Source organism: Heliangelus exortis, chromosome Z, assembly GCF_036169615.1.
Source record: "Heliangelus exortis chromosome Z, bHelExo1.hap1, whole genome shotgun sequence".
In the NCBI taxonomy this organism is placed as follows: Eukaryota; Metazoa; Chordata; class Aves; order Apodiformes; family Trochilidae; genus Heliangelus; species Heliangelus exortis.
This window is the reverse complement of record NC_092454.1, coordinates 315,878-333,503: the sequence shown is the minus strand read 5'-3', so window position 1 is coordinate 333,503 and position 17,626 is coordinate 315,878. Positions and strand designations below refer to the sequence as shown.

Genomic DNA, 17,626 nt, shown 5'->3' with positions numbered 1-17,626 from the left:
AAACAGATTCACTAGCAGAGATTTTGGTCTTCCTTGCTTGTGTGTTCTTGTTCTGTGCTTTCCCTCAGTGAAATGTGGCACAGAAAGACAGCTGCTCACTGCAGTGAGGCCGGGTGATGACTCTGCAGCTTTCCTGTGGAAAAGCTGGTAGTCTCCAACTTATTTCAGTATAACTTTCTTTTTAGCTCTTCAGTAGGCATTGTAAATAGAAAATCATAGAATCATAGGATAATTTGGGTTGGAAGTGAGGTATGCCTGAGCTTGTTTTTTTCTAAAAAAACCCCCAACAACCCTCAAATAAAATAAATGTTAGAAATCCCTGGCCAGCACAGGGATTTTGGTCTGGCTAAGCTGGCAGTTCTGTTAAGTAGTGTATAGTGTCTTTCCTGCCAGCATGAGAGCTTTTCAGCAGGAAAATTCAGAATGCAGGAACTTGTCTGATTCTTTTCTTCATTTGACTTTCATGTGTGCAGCACGGTATGTTAAGTGTTCTCATACTAAAATGAGCCTGGTTCTCATTCTAAAAATGAAATGGGGGAAAAAGGTCTTTTTCCCCCTTCCTATTTGTTATCCCATGTTCGTTCCTTTCCAATAATAGCTGTTTGTGGAGAGCCAGTTCTGTAAGTGGCTGTAGTATATCAAACCCAGCACAATAGCATCAGAGGTTTGCAGGTCTGTGTGATGTGCAGAGATGTGCCTCAGTGTCTCTATAGTACTTCTCATTTTTCTAAAGGGTCTACCCCCAGAGTCTCTCCTTTGATCTTCACTGTAGTAATGACTTACATACCAAAGACATACTTCAATGTTTCCAGAGGAGAATTATGAAATTTGTTCCTACGTGCTTAGTTTTAGTTGCCATGTGAAATCAATTTAGTCATCCATGAAGCATGGCAGACATAGAGGCACGAGTCCAAATGGTGCTTGCATGCTTTAGTGCAAAAAGTTTCAAAAATAAAGAATTAATTGAAACAAAACTTCTTTGTGGTGGTTTCTCATATTTGTAGTAAGCCCAGAAATATGGTGGGCAGAGGTGACTGGCTAGGCAAGATGCCATAGGAAATGTGGGGGAATGAAAGCATTTTGGTGAAAGTTTTGCTTTATTTTGTCTGCATATAAAGCATTCTTTAGTAAGGTGTCACTTTTAATCTATCCCACAGAAGTTTGTTTGGAGAAGCTATGATGCTAAGTAAGAGTGTGCCTGCAATATTTGTTCTCTTAAACTGAAGGGAAAAGTTGCCATGTTTTATGGTTATTAGTGTAACCAAAAAAAAAAGTCAGTTCTGGACTCTTCTAGTTACAGAAGTTTGTGTGTATTTGATTGATCCAGGGCATGGGCCTGGGGCTGTAAGCAGCAGCTGCTACAGCCTTATTTATCTTGAGTGAAAACATTCAAGCGGGCGTCTGCAGTCCTGCTGCTACCAAGTGTTTATGACCTTTCAAATATCTTCTGTTTTAGGCAGAAGTGTTTTTGGGCAAGCAGGATGTATTTCATTACAAGTCGACATAAAATATTAAGTAAAGCATGAGCTTGTGTCCAATTGTGAAAATCTGCATGTGGAAGCCTTGTTACAAATTCTTTTGACTGCCGTGATATTTTATATGTAATGCAATAGGCTGTGCTGCTGAGTGTGAATATATGCTGTGGCATATAACAAACACATTGTTTAGGACTTGGGCACTGAGTGCATAGCTGTATTTGTGGGAAACACTTCAAAAATCTCATGTATTGGACAACTGTTTTAACGACCTGACAAAGGCATCTTTGTTGTGATAAAAATACAAAGAGCCCTAACAAAATGTTGTTGTAGTAATATTGAATTATATTTAGTTAAGAAACAGAAACTCAATTCTGCGGGCCTGCGTTTCTCACAACTCTGCTTTTCCTTTCTTAGAAATAATTTTAGAATAAATATTGTTATGAAAGTACAGTGAATCTACTTACACTTACGAGATACCTTATGGGATTGGGTCACGCAAACCAAAAAGAGCAAGCTGGCATAAATGCCCAAAGGGACAAAATTCTGTGCTGCACAGTGCCTTAAAGTTTGAATGTGGGCAACCAAGACCTGTGCCTTGTTCAGACTGGGGCCATGTGGCAAATCAGTTTTTGATTAGCTGAACTCTTGATGAGACACTGTCTTTGGCAAAGTTTTCCATAGTATGAGAGTAGAAGCAGGGTTAGGTGAACACTTGCAGTGTATGGGATAGCTTTCAAATGGACTACATGGGAAGTGGTTAAAAATTCATCTGAAGAACTGGGAACTCAGTGGAATTAAGGAAATAGAACTCCTGCTCCTCTGCTGCTGCTGTAATCCACTGCCCTGTCTTAGTCTGCCCCTTGTCATAGGGCATTCACAGCTTTGTGCTTCTGCTGATGCCCTGAATTTTGGTGGGGAAGGGGATTCCACTGGTGTAGTGGAGATCTCTGCCTGTCTGGCAGTGGGCTGCAGATGTGTCAGTGGTGAGCTTTGTGTTTCATAGAACCCCAGACAGGTCTGGGCTGAAAGAGACCTCAAAGCTCATCCAGTTCCAACCCCCTGCCATGGTCAGGGACACCTCTCACCAGCCCAGGGTGTTCCAAGCCCCATCCAACCTGACCTGAGATACTGCCAGGGATGGGGCAGCCACAGCTTCTCTGGGCAACCTGTTCTGTTAAACTGATCCATTTGATTAAAAAAAAAAAAAAAAAAAAAAAAAATCTTTCAAAGAGCCATTTTCACACTTGGTTTCAAGTTAGTTTATACAGTCCACAAAGAGGGATCTTGGTTTTCTGTCTTAGTGTTGCTTGTCCTGCCCACTCCTGTGGTCATTCACCAGCTGGTCTTTGACACAGTATTCACTACTCAATTTAACATCATTCTTCACTGCTAATTAGCCTGCACCCTAGTACTTTTTTTAGGACTTCAGTTAGTATGGGAAATGGCTGTGCTTTTGAATTGGAGCAGAGCTTTATTGCTTCTCTTCTAATTTCTGAACCAAGTCGAAGTGTCAGAAAATAAAGAATAAATGGACAAAAAAAGCAACATATCCTGTTCCTAAGGGACTTAACTATTTATCTGCCTGTCTTGTTTTCATGTGGATGATGAGGTCTGTTGGGACCAGCAGTCACCCCATTCAGATGGAGTGAAACATGTGGAGTGAAAACACAGTTGGTGTAGGTGGCTTCCCTTGTGTCTGTCTGTCCATCCATCCGTGCCAGCAGAGTGGCAGTGACCTGTGCAGAAGTTCAGCCTGGCTGCAGTCACCTACTGGTGCCCCAGGTCTGATGCTGCAGGCTGAGCCCTGCTGAAATGCTCCTGCAGCTCCCATTCCTGGAGCCCCCAGTGAACAGCACGGCCTCCTAGATGGGATGTGGCAAGAAAAATCAAGTTGTTAATTTCTTCATTAACCTTTGTTATACCAGGAGCATCTTGTAGATACAGAGCTCACGTAAGGCAGGCAGAAGCAGGCATTCATTTTTCTTCCTGTGCTGCACAGTGACTTCAGCTTTGATATTGCACTTGTCTAAGCCTGGAGACCTGCTTCAGGGATTGCTGTCTGGGCTCTGACAGGCGTTTCTAGAACATAATGCAGGTTCCCTTAGGTAGGTGTTTCTAATAGGCCAAATGAGTAGTGCTATGAACTTCCTGTCTCTCCACTTGGCATGTGGATGAGTATCTGGAAAGCCTCTGTTTTGTGCAGATAAGGACTTTATTTACATCTATAGGTAGAGTTGATAAATTTCTCTCCCTCAAATCTTTGAAGGTTTTCTGTCAAGCACAAGATCAGTTCTCCTCCCCTCTTCTCTCCTCAGCAAACCTACCCCTAGGTTGCACTGAAGGAAAAGCATCTCCCTGCCACAGGATTACCATTCTTCTCGTTAATTTCTGGGTTCCAGCCCACTTTGGACCTTTCCTTCATCTGTCATTCCATCCTCTGCCCCCTTTTTTTTCCTTCCTCCAGAAATCACCTGGCCCCTTCTTAATTAGCTTTTCCATCAGCTTGCACATCTGTTCTTAAAATCTTTCTGTTCTGTCAGGGGCAGACTGTTCAAACATGTGCAGAGCAGAAGCTAAGTTTATTACTTGCTTTCTTTTTTTTTTCTTTTTTGTATTTGAATGAAGCACAAATAGCACATTGCCAACAGTGTAAATTATCTGGCAGAATCAAGAAACCCATATGTGATTTTTCAGAGTCAAGAATTGGCCTGACTGCCTTTATCCCTATACATGCTCACATTCCCCTGGAAAGTAGTTCTGGATTTCATTAGCCTTCTTTGGTATGCATTTTTCTTTTTCTCCCTGAAAGCTGTAAAGAAAGAAGACTAAAACTTTAAGCAGAAGAACTGGAAATAACATCACTTTTTTTTAATACAAATAATAAACTACTTGCTCCTGGAAAAAATTGTGCACTGAGTTCCAGTACACAGTGATCTCTTTGAAGTTGAGTTTATAATGCCCTCAGTTTATAATTGAAATGCTGACATCCTCTTTAACACTGAAGATGCCAGCCAGAGCAGCCACAGAAAATTGCATAATAAACTAGGTAGAGAGTCTTGATTCCTTATTGTTCTATTTAGCTGTTTTCCTCTTTGAGAAAAGCTGTCAAGTAGTAAAGAATTTAGGAATGAGCGTGTTTTATGACTGCTCTAGTTCAAAATGCAATTTTAAATCCAAATCTATCCTGTTCAGTTTCCAGACCAAATCTTACTGTAAAATGTATTACTGCATACTTTATTCTGGTGCTCTAATCTGATATTTAGTCTAACAGGATGGCCTTGGTAGCTTCCAAAAGTCAGCAGCTGTGGACAGAGAAATAAAACAATAAAATCAGCAGCATGACCATGCAGGTTTCTGTCTCCAAAAAGAATGAATTAATAAAAAGGAAAAAAACCTCATCCTCACTCTATTTAAATCTTCTGATATCATAAACCTAGCAAAGTGCTGGGCTGTTTCTTGCATCTGTGGAAATCCCTAACTGCAGAATTCAAGGCCCAGGCACTGTCATTACCAAAGTAATATTCTGGGTTCCAGGTCTGTCCTGTGCTGACTCCTCCAGGGGCTCCAGTGTGCTGGAAGTGAGAGCTGAAGGAGAATCTTCCTTCTGACTGGATGAGTTGCACAAATAAAATAAATACTGCACTCTGTGTTCTGCTGTGAATTTTTAGCTTCTGAGTTACTTTGGTAGAAAGTTTCAGCTTCCCTTCCATCCTAGGTCAGACAGAATAACCTCCTGGGTGACAAGCAGCTCTGAGCTGTATTTTATGCATTCTGGAACAAATAAGAGAATGTAACCTTTGTTATGAGATGGGATTTTTATCTCCAGTAAAACAGTTTCAGCTATAAAAGTCTTTCACCCGACCGACCTTATTTCCAGTTACTTGTTGAAGTTTTAAATTCTTCATCCAACTATGTGAAGAGGTGGTTTCTTAACAGTAAAGAAGATAAAATCACTTTTTATATTAAATAAGGCAAGAGGAGCCTGCTTAGTCAGCATTAGCTTTAGTACTCAACAGGTTGCTGGATGCAGACAAGCATCAAACTCTGAAGTGTGGTATTTTAAATGTTTTCAGTACCGAAGGCAAACTAATTAAAAAGCAAGATATTCATCAAGCAGTGAAGATCCTTTCAAACAAACAAACATTAGAGGCTAATCATAATCCTTCTTGAGAAAGTCATCCTAAGTTTTACCTCAAGTATTTGTAACAGTTTGTGGGGTGATTTTTTTGGTTTTTTTAAAGCTATTCTGCCTTTAAAATTGCTTCTACTCCACATCTTGTAAAGAAAATTGTTCAGCATGTTAAGATGTGAGAAGAGCAATGTTATTTGAGGGACTATGTTAAATCAGTTACCAAAAATATTTTCATGTTTTTAAATAAAATTTAAAGCATGATTATTAAAGCCAAGAATTATATTCAATATGTTTTGCACATATCATCCTGAATAGTGAAAAGCTCATCTAATTTACATATTGTGTGTTTTAGCAGTAACACATTTAGTACTTGGTGTGGTAAAGACTTCAAATAACAAACATGCCAGCCATTTAGTTGCTTTAAATCTGCTTGTGTGGTTTATAGTCACAGAATTATATTACCACAAGACATTTTTTTGTCTTCAAATTCCATAGAAATGGAACTAAAATTTATTGTTGAAAAGCTGAGCAGAATCTCCTTCAGTGTACACGCAGCCTTGAGCTCTCTACCCAAAGGTTTGGAAGTGGAGGCTGCTGTAGTTGCTGTTTTACTGACACTTCATTATTTTTAGAAACTCTATCAGAGCGTGCTTGCCAGCACACTGAATTATTATAAACAGAAGTGAACTGTACTTGTTGGGGAGAGATGGTGGTGTGTCTGGTGATGCAGCTTGCAGCTACGGAGCAGGGTGTTCACTCACATTCAGCTTCTCAGGATTCAGTCATCCATAATTTGGGTTTCTTGCCTTAGACAGATCCTTGAAGGGTGGGGTTTTTTTTAATATTTGACATTTTAGGGTCTGGGATTACAAGAGATACTCTACAAGGCACACGAACCAAGCTACAGTGCAACTCTGAAAAATTTTATTTATATATTTTACAGTACTTGTGACATTATCAGCTTTTCCAGTTCACTTCCAGTCTTGTGGAACGTCCTTTCTGATGATGCCAGGCATGTGACTTGCTCTGGAGTGAGTCAGAACAGGCTTCTGCTCCCTGCAGCCAGAGATAAAACCTACCAAATATAAATGTGAAACTAGGGGGGGGGGGGAAGAGGGGTAGGAACTGTTTCCTGTGGAAACCCAATCATAACCCCTGTAAACTGAAATGTTCAGTGAAGGTAGCAGAGCTGTCTGTGCTGGGTCTCCTAGGAGGTCCAGCTCATGTTTCATCTGCATGTGTAGAAGACTCAGGCAGCAATATAAGGTGGTGGCTGGTTGGCATGACCTAAAGGTGTTTGGCCACTGCAAAGTTGTTAGGAATTCTGCCACTGACTTCAGTATGATAGAAGGTGCTCTCCTGAGCTTCCTTTTACTGCTCCATAGTAATTCCAAAGGCTTCAGTTTAATGGCCCCTCCAAGGTAAAAGCTCAGCCCAGCTCTGCAGAGGTTGTGGTCACTGTGAGTTACTCCATGTACAAACATGGAGTGAAGCTGCTAGAGAGTGGGACAAAATCCCAAACCACCATCCCAGTGCAGCAATTCCAGCCTAGGTCCTGGTTGAGGCATGGCAGCCAACAATCCTTTCAGACAGGGTGAGGGGGGCAGGATGTGGATGTGGGACAGATCCAAGCTTTATTGAAACAGTGGACCTTCAAAGCATGATGTTATTTGGTAGCCACGAGGAAAGCCTGCCAGTCACACACCTACACTGCAGAATTTTTTTGCTTGGCAGCAATTCTGTAGGTCTCAATTTACTATGTATTTCAGTGTGTTCTCTAAATTTCTGTTACAGCTTCAGAAGTGGTAGCAGGTCTTCCAGTCCTCAGAATTATGTCTGTAAACTTCTGAAATTATCAGTCTTCTGTAGTAACTTGAAGAATTTTAAATTCTAACATATTTCAAAGTAAAAGATCATTTTGGTTTGTTCATATATTGGCAACATACTGCAGATTGTCTGCTTTGTCTCCTCCTCCAGATAAAGTGCAGGGGAAAAAAAATAGAAAAAAAAATAGAAAAAAATAAATAACCCCAAACCATTCTGAACTGTAGATTGAGCTTCCTCTGCATATACTTCTCTGAGAAAGATTCAATAAATGAATGCTACCAAATGAAGGAAATGTGCTGAACACGGGTGTTCATCTCAAAGGACAATCTGTACTCTGAATAAAAGGTTGCTTCTATTAGCATAGCAACCATCAGGGAAGAAAAACTGTTTTGAAGGAGACGTGCAAATCTGTCTGCATTTTCCTGATGTTTCCCGGGCTGGTACACCTTTGAAAAAGAAAACTTTGCCATTTCTTTGGCAGTGAGGTATTAATGTACTTAATATTTGCTTGTTTTATTGATTTACATTTAGAAATATCTTGAAATTTTTATCCTGATTCCAGGATGAGCAGCATTATGGTTCATTAAGCACCTCAAAGATAAGTCATTTTATTTTAAAACTAATCCGATTCTCAATAGTAGAAAACAAATCCATGATTCCTTTTCTCTCAAGTTACATCCATTTAATGGTCTCCATGTTTCTGGTATTGCTGCCCTTTTTTTCTCAGCGGTCAGTTGTGTGTGGTCACATGGATGGCACTAAAAAAGAGCAAGTAAAATGAGAAATATCAGTAATTATAACTGAAATAGTTTAAAGCATAATTAATTATCAGTTTGGTTGTTATCCAGGGCCTAAATATGCTTTTGTGAGTCAATTCTGGGCATAAAGCGTTCATAATGAAATAAATTATATTTCCATTTTCAAATCATTACCACGTCTTTGAAGTCAGGCTGCATACTGGCAACTTCTGAAAGCTTTTAATGATACATGCAGTGTGAAATGCATAAAAAGCAGCAACAGTTTGGTGCTTAAAGGCCCAGCCACACGGGTTCTCATAAATCAGTTAATTTGTGGTGATGTTATTTGAGATCTATTACACGTTTCAGCTTACTGAATTAAAATAGCTGATCTTAACTGAGCAAGTAAAATATCATTTTAATAAATAAAATATTTTTTTTGTCCTTTGCAGCTGTGGGATTTGTGGGCAATGATACAGTAGCTGAGCATGGGAAAGCCTTACAGTAACATTGTGTGTGGAACTGGCCTCGATTGGTCTGGTTTTGTCTGACTTTATCATTTGTTGGTATCTTTTTGACCTTGCAACTTCCTCCCTAGTGCAAACATCTTTGGTGAAAGTAAACCGTACCTGCCTTATATTTAGCGAGAGAACTGAAAATGAAACAGTGTGTAACTATTGCCATCCCCACAGTAAACCCTGGGGTGGTTTCGTCCAGGGGCATGAGCATTGCATTGTGCTGGGTCATTGATGTTTAGTTTTCTGTTTAATAAGAGAAATAGAAAAAAGGAGTAGAGAATTTAGTTGCTCTACCTGCACAGACTTGTAAATACTGTGAATCTGGTACAATTAACTAACTGCCCAACTTCACAGTTGTTGTACATAAAAGAAGTCAAATATTTCAATTTTCCTTTCAAATGCGTTTTTATCCCATGGTGGGACCTGATTTCTTTGAAAGATATCAAAACTACCTAACTTTTTCCTGATACTGAAAACTGTGTGTTACCACAATACAAATCTAATTTATTGCTTAATTCCTGTGCCAATAAGCTCAGAGCACATGGCACCAGAGCAGGAGGTTAAACTTCTACCTGTGGGGGATGCAACAAGTTGGGTCTGCTTGGAAGCACCATGAGGGAGAACAGCCCTGTCCTTTCTGGTAGCAAACCCCATCTCTGTGGCTACTGTTTGGAGAACACGCCTGGTCCCTGGGAGCTTGTGTGGGACCTGTTGTTGTTCTGTGACCACCGTGTGCCACCCTGAGTCTGTTCCCGGGAGCTGGGGACCTGTCTGGGGACAGAGCAGCCATCACAGGCTCCGAGCAGGCTGCTGACCCCTTTGTGCTGCCCTGTTCAGGCAGCAGCTCCGCAGGGACTGTCCCTCCTGTCCCCAAACTGCTGAGCTGTCTGCCCACTTTCTGGGTTTGTTGCTGCACTGAGCAGTGAGATGTGGCAGTGCTGGGCTGGGCAGGTGACCTCAGCTGAGTTTCTTGTGTGGGATGCCAGCCAAAACAGATGGGGAAGGGGAGGCTGAAAATAATTTGGAGTCGCCAGTTTGCAGCGCCAGCTCCATTCTCCATGGAGCTGATGTGTCTGTTTTGCTTGTGTTGTGTTCCCTTCCACAGCAAATGCAGGCTCCTTCAAATGAGTTTTTGTTAGCTCGGGCTTGGAGAAAGCTCTTTGCTGCCTTCTGTTATGTTCCTGAGTTTTACGGGGATTAGCATTTCTGACTGAACATCTGCAGCAAATACTTGTGGAGTTGTGGCCTTCCTGTTTTTTGGTAGATCAGATTTTAAATATATAAACATCAACTATGAGTGCAGAATTTCAGGATTCAAACAAAATAGAGTGATAGGTGGTTTAAAAAAACTGCGCATAACACAAAACCAATTTTTTGAGGGTTTTTGTTTCCTGTGTTCTTTATTTTTCAACCCAGGAGGTTATATCACCAGTTTACCCCACTGTCATTTTTTTTACTGGCTAAAATGTGAATTAATAATTACCCATCATAAAGATCTTGCAGTAAATATTATTGACGGATCTACATGAATCAGTAACTATCCTTCTCTTGTATAAATAATTAAATAAAATAATTCCTAAATTCCATCAGACACAAATTATATTAGAGAAGAAAGTTGTTGACCAAATGAAATGGTTAAAATCAGTATGGTTTTGGTTTCCTGTAATAAGGTATGAGCTAGGGTAAGAATATAGATTGTTTGGTGTTTGTGAGTTGGAGGGGTTTTTTTGTGTATCAGCTTGTGAACTCTCCAGAAGGAAAATCTGGGGAACAGTCTAGTCATATCATAATTAATCAAACACCCCAAAGGATAAACTAAGACACTGTGTTTATCCTTAATGCAAAATACAAACCCAATGGCAAAGGGGCTTCTAAACAAGTTCCCGTAAGGTAGTGTGGGCATGTCTGGGTCAGAAATGGAAATGTGAAGGACCAGTAAGTCAACATCATTTTGGCTCTCCTTTCTGTCACAGACAGATGTGTTATTTCTTGTCTTAAATTTAGCAGATCTCAAGGTTCTTTGTCTCAGCAAGGAAAGAAAGGGGTTGAACATGTATTGGTCTAGATGATCAAATTAGAAGCTTAGTTAACTGCCCACTAAGCAGCATTTCAGTGGCCTCAACTTGAGGTGGTTTTCTATTTCTCTGGTCAGTGCATAGCTGTGTTTCCCCTCAGTGTAATGACTTCTTGTGTGACATAAACTTGGCTTTTAGAATTCTTACCCTGTTTTTTTTTTGCTTACCATTCTTTTCCTTAACATTAGGAAAGTCACTAAAGCAAAAATATTATGTCAAATATTGCCAAGTCTGATGCCTTCTTGAACATGAGCACTGCCTGGATCAGACAGTTGAAAGAACGTGCTTAGTACCTGTGGAAAATTTCATCTGAATAAATGTCAGCCTACTTCCTCAGATTCCATTGCTGCTATCTCATTTCTCTGCCTCCCAATACTTTCACAACTTTTTTTTTTTTTTCCTTTGTCACCGTTCTCTTTTGTTTAAGCTCAGTCTAGGATTCTTCCACCAGCCACATACCGAAAGGACTGCATCAGGGTCCAAGATAAACATGTTGATGGGTTCTAATGTAATATAGCTGAGTACTTGGAGAAGGTACTTAATGTGCCTTCTGCTCCCTTTCATCCCTGGCAATTTACAGGGCACTCAGACATCCTTTAGGAGGAAGAGAATTTTTCAGAGTACTGCTAGAGCTCTAGCATGCAGTTTTTAAGCAAAAGCCTGGTCTTGCATTTTTACCAAGACTGACTTCAATTACAGTTTTCCAGAGGGCAGCTGATAAAAATGCACCTTCGACTTCCCAGAGGGAGAGAATTCAGCTTTGAGGGGAAGGAGCTGTAACTGTGGTGGCTGGACATACCCCCAGCTCTCAATAGAAATTGTAGCTGGTGTAAATGTTAGTTGTTGTTTGTCTGCCCATACAGCCAAGTATTTTATTAAGAGTTCGCAAGGGGTCAGATAAACATTTAGTGGCTTTCAAAATCTGTCTCTGGTCATTTGAGTACCTTGTGTTATGTGGTCAAGTTACAGTGAATTTGAAAGCACTGAGAGGATTACTGGTCTTTCACACTGCCTTGAACTGCTTGTAGCAGCTTATGCCCAAGTGTATAGCATGTGTAAGGAGAGTATGAAATAGCAGAAATCAGTGTGCCAGCTGAATGGAAAATGGGGGACTTTTATTTCACCTGGAGTCATGTTTTGTTATATTTTGCTGATGCTTGGGAATGAATACAGTAGTGAACATCTTAAGAAACAAATTCTGGAAAAGTATTTAGTAAAAAAGGAATATTAGAGCAGCATAATGATATGTGTGATGGATGACTAAAAATACAACTCTTCTTTAAGAATTTTTTTTTCACTGTTGAAACTATTCTTTTCAGCAGTTCTTTGCTTGAAAATTACTCTGATTTATATAGAGAGAGCCAATAAACCTGACCAGAAATTATGGAAGAGCAGCTGCAGAGAGAAGAATCAGTAGTTAGAAAATTGACGAGGTCTACAATTCTTCTTGCTCCTGCATGTGCATGCAGAATACATATACATTATGCCAGTGAAATGATGCACCACTAATCCCTCTATTTTCTGAGCTCTTTATTAAAATAGGAATTCCAGTTTTTACTGACTTTACAAGAAAGAAATTTTGATTTACGGATTTTTTCAGTTTTGTTCCTGTTCAGTTCCCAAAAAGTCACAGTCTTAACATTTTTCAAAGGCAGCTGCATTGCCACAGGCTCTGAACCTACCCATGGTTTCCCCCATCAAATCCTAGTGTAAAGACAGCACAAGAAAAGAGATTGCCATCACACTTTAAAGCTGCCTTCTACAAGAAGCAGCAGGAGGCGAAAAGTAACATTTTAAGAGAAGGTAATGTCCATTTTTAGCTTCCTGCTATCCTGTAGCCAGTCTTTCAGCATGGCTGCAAAAGTTGCCTATGGTCTGAATCTTGAGCCCTTACGTCTCCTGGATCTCGGTTGCTGCATTTCTCTGGGATACATTATAATCACTGGAGTAGATTCAGAGGGAATACAAGTCCCCCTAGCACACCACAGCATTTGTACTGTTACAGTGCTTGGCTGTACTGAGGGTTGTGTTTCTCAATTGTTTTCTGCAAGAAAGCACATACATTAAAAAATTGATCATGGCAGATGAGTAGTGAAATCCAAAAGTCTCAGTAAAGACTGAACTGCTTGATTAGGAAAAGAAACAGAAAAAAATAGGGCATCTCTTTGAGCAAAATTAAAAGGTAGGATAAGTAGATTAGTGAAGAAAAAAGGAAATTGTAATAGAACAATTAAAGGTGTGTATCATTTGAATGGTTCATACTGTCTGCAGTACAAGGTGATATTAATGAACTGTCTGCCAGATACTGGATTTTATCTGCTTACTGTTGTACAACATAGCAGTTTCCCAAGCCTATCCAGTGTTAGCAGAAATAGTTCCTAGCTCCAAGTATACTTCACTTGAGAAATGCATTTGCAATAGTTTTGTGAATTTTCCTGGTTTTTGAAGGTGAGCCATGTGAGCAGTGGCAGTAAGTTCCTTTTTGCCCTATTTTTGTCTTCCATTTTGCAGTTTGAGATGGATTTCTGTCATCAAGAACCTACAACTCTTGCAGCATTATGACTCCAGAACTGACTTCTTCTGTTTGGTGATTCCCCAACCTAATCTAAAGGACAAGTCATAAACTCATGGCTTCACTTGTTTGTTTTAATTTGTCCCTAGAGTGATTTCAGCTCTTGCAATTGAAGTGAAACAACCTCTCACACAGTATCTTCAATATTTTGGAACTTAGTGGCACTTACTTGACTGTAACAGTTTGAATGTGTAGTGCATTTCACTTCCATCTTCTCACTGTGCCTCGCTGCTCTTTCTTGAAGAGCTATAATGAAAATTCGTAAGATTATTTCATTTCCGTTATGAGATTATTTTTTTTTTCAAGAACCCCTGCATTTCTTATAGAACAAGGGGCAGAAACTATCCTAACACATTTAATTTGTTGTAGACTTTTTCTACCTGTTCTTTCATTTACACACACTGATTCTGTTCCTGTTTTTGAAATCCTCTCACAACTCAGACCTGTTTGAATCGTCTCTCAGGCATGAGCTCCCCCTTTCTGCCAAGGCTGCTCCTTTACTCATTCCCCATTTGGTCTGTTCAATATCTAAAGAAAGTTGGATTCTCATCTTTTCAGAGCTGTTAGTAATGCAGTAGTACTGGTAGTAGCAGGTGTTCCTCCTCTCCTACATCAGAGATTTTGCCTTTTCTCTCTGCTCCCCAGGTCAGAGTGGGGAAACAGTGGCTGTTTCCAGCACTGCTCTGCTGCACATTGCAGTGTCACAGGGAATGGAATGGGAAGCCATTTTACTGTAATGAATGGAATAAATCTTTAACTTGCAGTCTTTTCTCTGGCACTGTACAGAGGTTTTTTGGATGTTGCTCGTGTTTCAGGAATGTATAAGGTATTGGCAGAGGTGCTCGATGTATTTTATTATGCTTAACTGAGCAATAATGATGCAAGAGAAAAACTTCAAATAATCTCTGGCTTGCATACTCCATTTTGGTAAGGATCTAGTTGTCATGGTTGTTGGTGCTCGTGAGGAAACAGGCTTTCTTCACTCAGCTGTGACAATATTGGAGCACTATTGCCTCATGTCTGAAACTGCATCTTTAATGTTGTGTCTTGTGTTTCTAGTTTGATTCATGAAGAGCCTCTGTCTGCAAGTTACATGGTTTTACCTCCTCAAGGATAATTAGTTTTGAGCAGGCATACTCAGGTGTGTGTAATACCCTGGGAAACAATTGTGCAGTGTCTCATCATTAACTGTCCTTAATCTATGGTATTTATACCAGAGGGTTCACATTAATTAGGTTTTACAGTAAAAGTGTTAACAAGTGATGGATATGGTTGAATGAGAATAAATACATTGTGATATGCAGCAGCTGTATACATACAGAATAACACATCTGTGTCTGTTGGGGTCTATTAATATATCTGAGATACTCTGTTTTTAATTTACCAAGTTGTTGCAGAGCATTGTACATTGACAAATTTTGAGGAAGAGTAAGTATTTATTTTTGTAAACATTAATAATGGAAGGTAATTGTTTAGGAAAGAAACCATAAAAGCTTTTGTGCAGTGAGCACTGGAGTTGTCACTGCCCATTTTACACTTGTGCCCAGTCTGGCACCAAGGCAAAGGATGGCAGGGCTGGGGCTGCAGAGAGGAGCAGAGCTGCTCGTGGTTTCGAGTTCCTGTCTAAGGCAGAGAAGGCAGAAAGCTCTGTGAAATCCAGAGAGGACATTAATGAGGAATCTGGGGATTTGGAGAGGCTGGGAACAGCCAGCGTGTCTCTGCTCTGCTGTTGGAACAGCTCCCTGTGCAGGCAGCATTGGTAATGAGAAAAACATCTTGGAGGTCGATGCCTTTCCAAATAGGACAGCAGTGAGTGGGGACTGGTGGGGCTGCTGCTCCACGGTGCTTCTGCTCTTAAGAAGCCTGAGCTCAGATTTATGAATCTCTCTCTCTTTTGTCAGTATTTGGAATGCAATTAAAAATGCTACCTTTAAAAAATAAATCCTTATAATTAATCACAGTACTACCAACTGTAATTAGTTCTAACCTAATGATTTCTAATCTGATAATTTCAGTGTTAATTCTTCATTCCTTCTTTGTCATGTGTTCCATGCAGAAATAAAGCATGACTTCTGTATGTGGAAAGCTTAGCCTTACTTTTGTAAGCTTGGTACAGGAATAATTTTACAAGAAAGAAAGTGTATCATTTGGCCTGATTTCCAGAATCAGTGACAGCTTTTTATTTTAAGCTATTGTCATCATGATTGTGGAAGGAAGGAGAGACCTCGAGTGCAGTTAGACAGCTGAGCTGCTTGGGCTGCTGCCTGAGGTGTCCTCTTAATGGACACCAGAGTTTAAGGGTCTGCTGTAGAAATCTAACCGGGTGTGTCTGAAACACACTGGAATAATAATGATTTCAGGCATTGCCACAGAAGTAGTCTTTGAATTCATGCCTTGTTAAATTAGATTTTTCAGTTTAATGTTTGCAAATTCAGGGTGAGTGACTTTTTGGTTTCTTATGTATTACTCTGAAGTGATAGCTGTATTTAATTTCAGCTCAGATTTTAAGATATGACTATTCAAGTCTTAATTAGTCTGAACATATTTTGGTTAAGAATAGATTAATAACAATCCTTGTGGTCAGGCTGCATAGATTAACTGCAAAAGTATAGGAAGTTTCTATTATCATCAAATGGAAAATGGAATTTTAGTGATGCTTGGGAAGTAGGAAGTACTGCTGAAAATAATTTACTGAAGAAAAGGAGAGGTTGCACTGACAAGCAACAATTCCTTTAAATTTATATAAATTAAAGGGATTTTGTTTGGTTAGTAGGAAGGGAGAAAAAAATCTGAAGCTTGCCAACTATTAATTTAATTTTGGTGTTGACCTTTCATCAAATGAGAAATTAATACAAGAAAACTATCACTGCAGCTTTATTCATGTGAATGAGATCTGGGAGTGGATATGCCTCAGGTGTAGAGAGACATCTGTGATGGCTAATTAATATTTTAAGGTTATAGTCAAAAGCAGTTAAATATTAATGCACTTTATTTCAATTGATAAAATCATGCTAGTCTTAAAAAAAATTCAGCTGCCTTATCATAAATCTAGGGGCTTTGGAAGGTAAAAGACAACTCATGGGTTGCATGAACCTCACCAGGTTAAGCATCCTTTTTCCCACTGTGGTTTGCTGGTAGCTGAGCCTTTGTCTTGGCCTGGGATGCAGTGGCTGTGACCAGGTTCCCCTGCCCTGTCAGTGGTGGTGTGATGGGCAGTTCTTGACAGAACAGCCAGCACCTGATGTGTTGGAGTGCACAGAAGAGGAAGCAAAGGGATCTTGCACTAGTACTGCTTTTCTACAAGATCAGTGCTTAAATAAAAGTTTATTTATAAATCTGCTTGGACAGATTTAGGTTTGTTAAATAGACAGGGTGTATTTATGTCTCTGCCAAAAAAATAGAAGTGGTTGCCTTTCATTTTGTGAGAGGCAGCAGGAAAATGGGCAGTATCCAAAGTAATGAGATTCTACATCCTGTGTACAAATCAGTAAGTACCAGATTTAAAAAAATAATACTTTCTACTAACACAAAGAGTCTTGGTCTTTTTTGTTACTTTCAAATATCATTATGCTAAAGTGGGCTTTTGTCCTCCTTTCATTCCAAATTAAAATGGATAGTGAGGAATACTTGTCAGTTTGTGATGTGGCATACAAAATAAAAATAAAACATTCTGGGAACCCCATCTTTGCCAGGCATATTGGTTCAGCTTTTCACTGACTTTCTTCTCTTTACAAGTAAATGTACTACACCAAACAAACAAAATCCTTCTGGCAAATGGTCATTGAGAACAGGATGACATCACTTTGTACAATTGCTCTGGAGTGTTAAGGACTAAGTTGGAAATTCTGGGATAGCTTTTGTGATAGTTTGGATTTGCAGCCTGACTGCTGAAAGCCTTTAGACATCCCAGTGCCCCTCCCTGCCTGGTGCTTTTCCAGGCTCACCTGGCCCACACAGCATATTTTCTTGTAAACCTTATTTCTTATGAACCTGAAAAAATAAAACTGGCAGTGAAGGTTTGCTAGCAGCTGCAGCTTCTTGCTGGTGAGCTAACTTCTCCTCTTTACTGCTTAAAAAGATAAATAACTGCTTACCTCCATATATTGTTGAAGAATTACCTATATAAAAAGTAAAAGCTATAATGTATCTTCGGAGCATCATTGCCTTGCCAACAGCTCTGAAAAATAGTACAGTAAAATCTGTTTCAACTTGTAGGTTGATAAGCACCTGCATCCCATGTCCTCACTGTTAAGGGTGGATTACTCACTCTCGAGGGGTGGGGGGAAA

The 17,626-nt window shown here is 39.8% G+C and overlaps 1 protein-coding gene across 12 annotated transcripts in view; it reads left to right on the top strand.

Annotated features, from left to right (window-relative positions):
• LOC139790134 (E3 ubiquitin-protein ligase NEDD4-like) overlaps positions 1–17,626 on the top strand; it is a 119,718-nt gene that overhangs the window by 61,019 nt on the left and 41,073 nt on the right. The window lies entirely within an intron of this gene.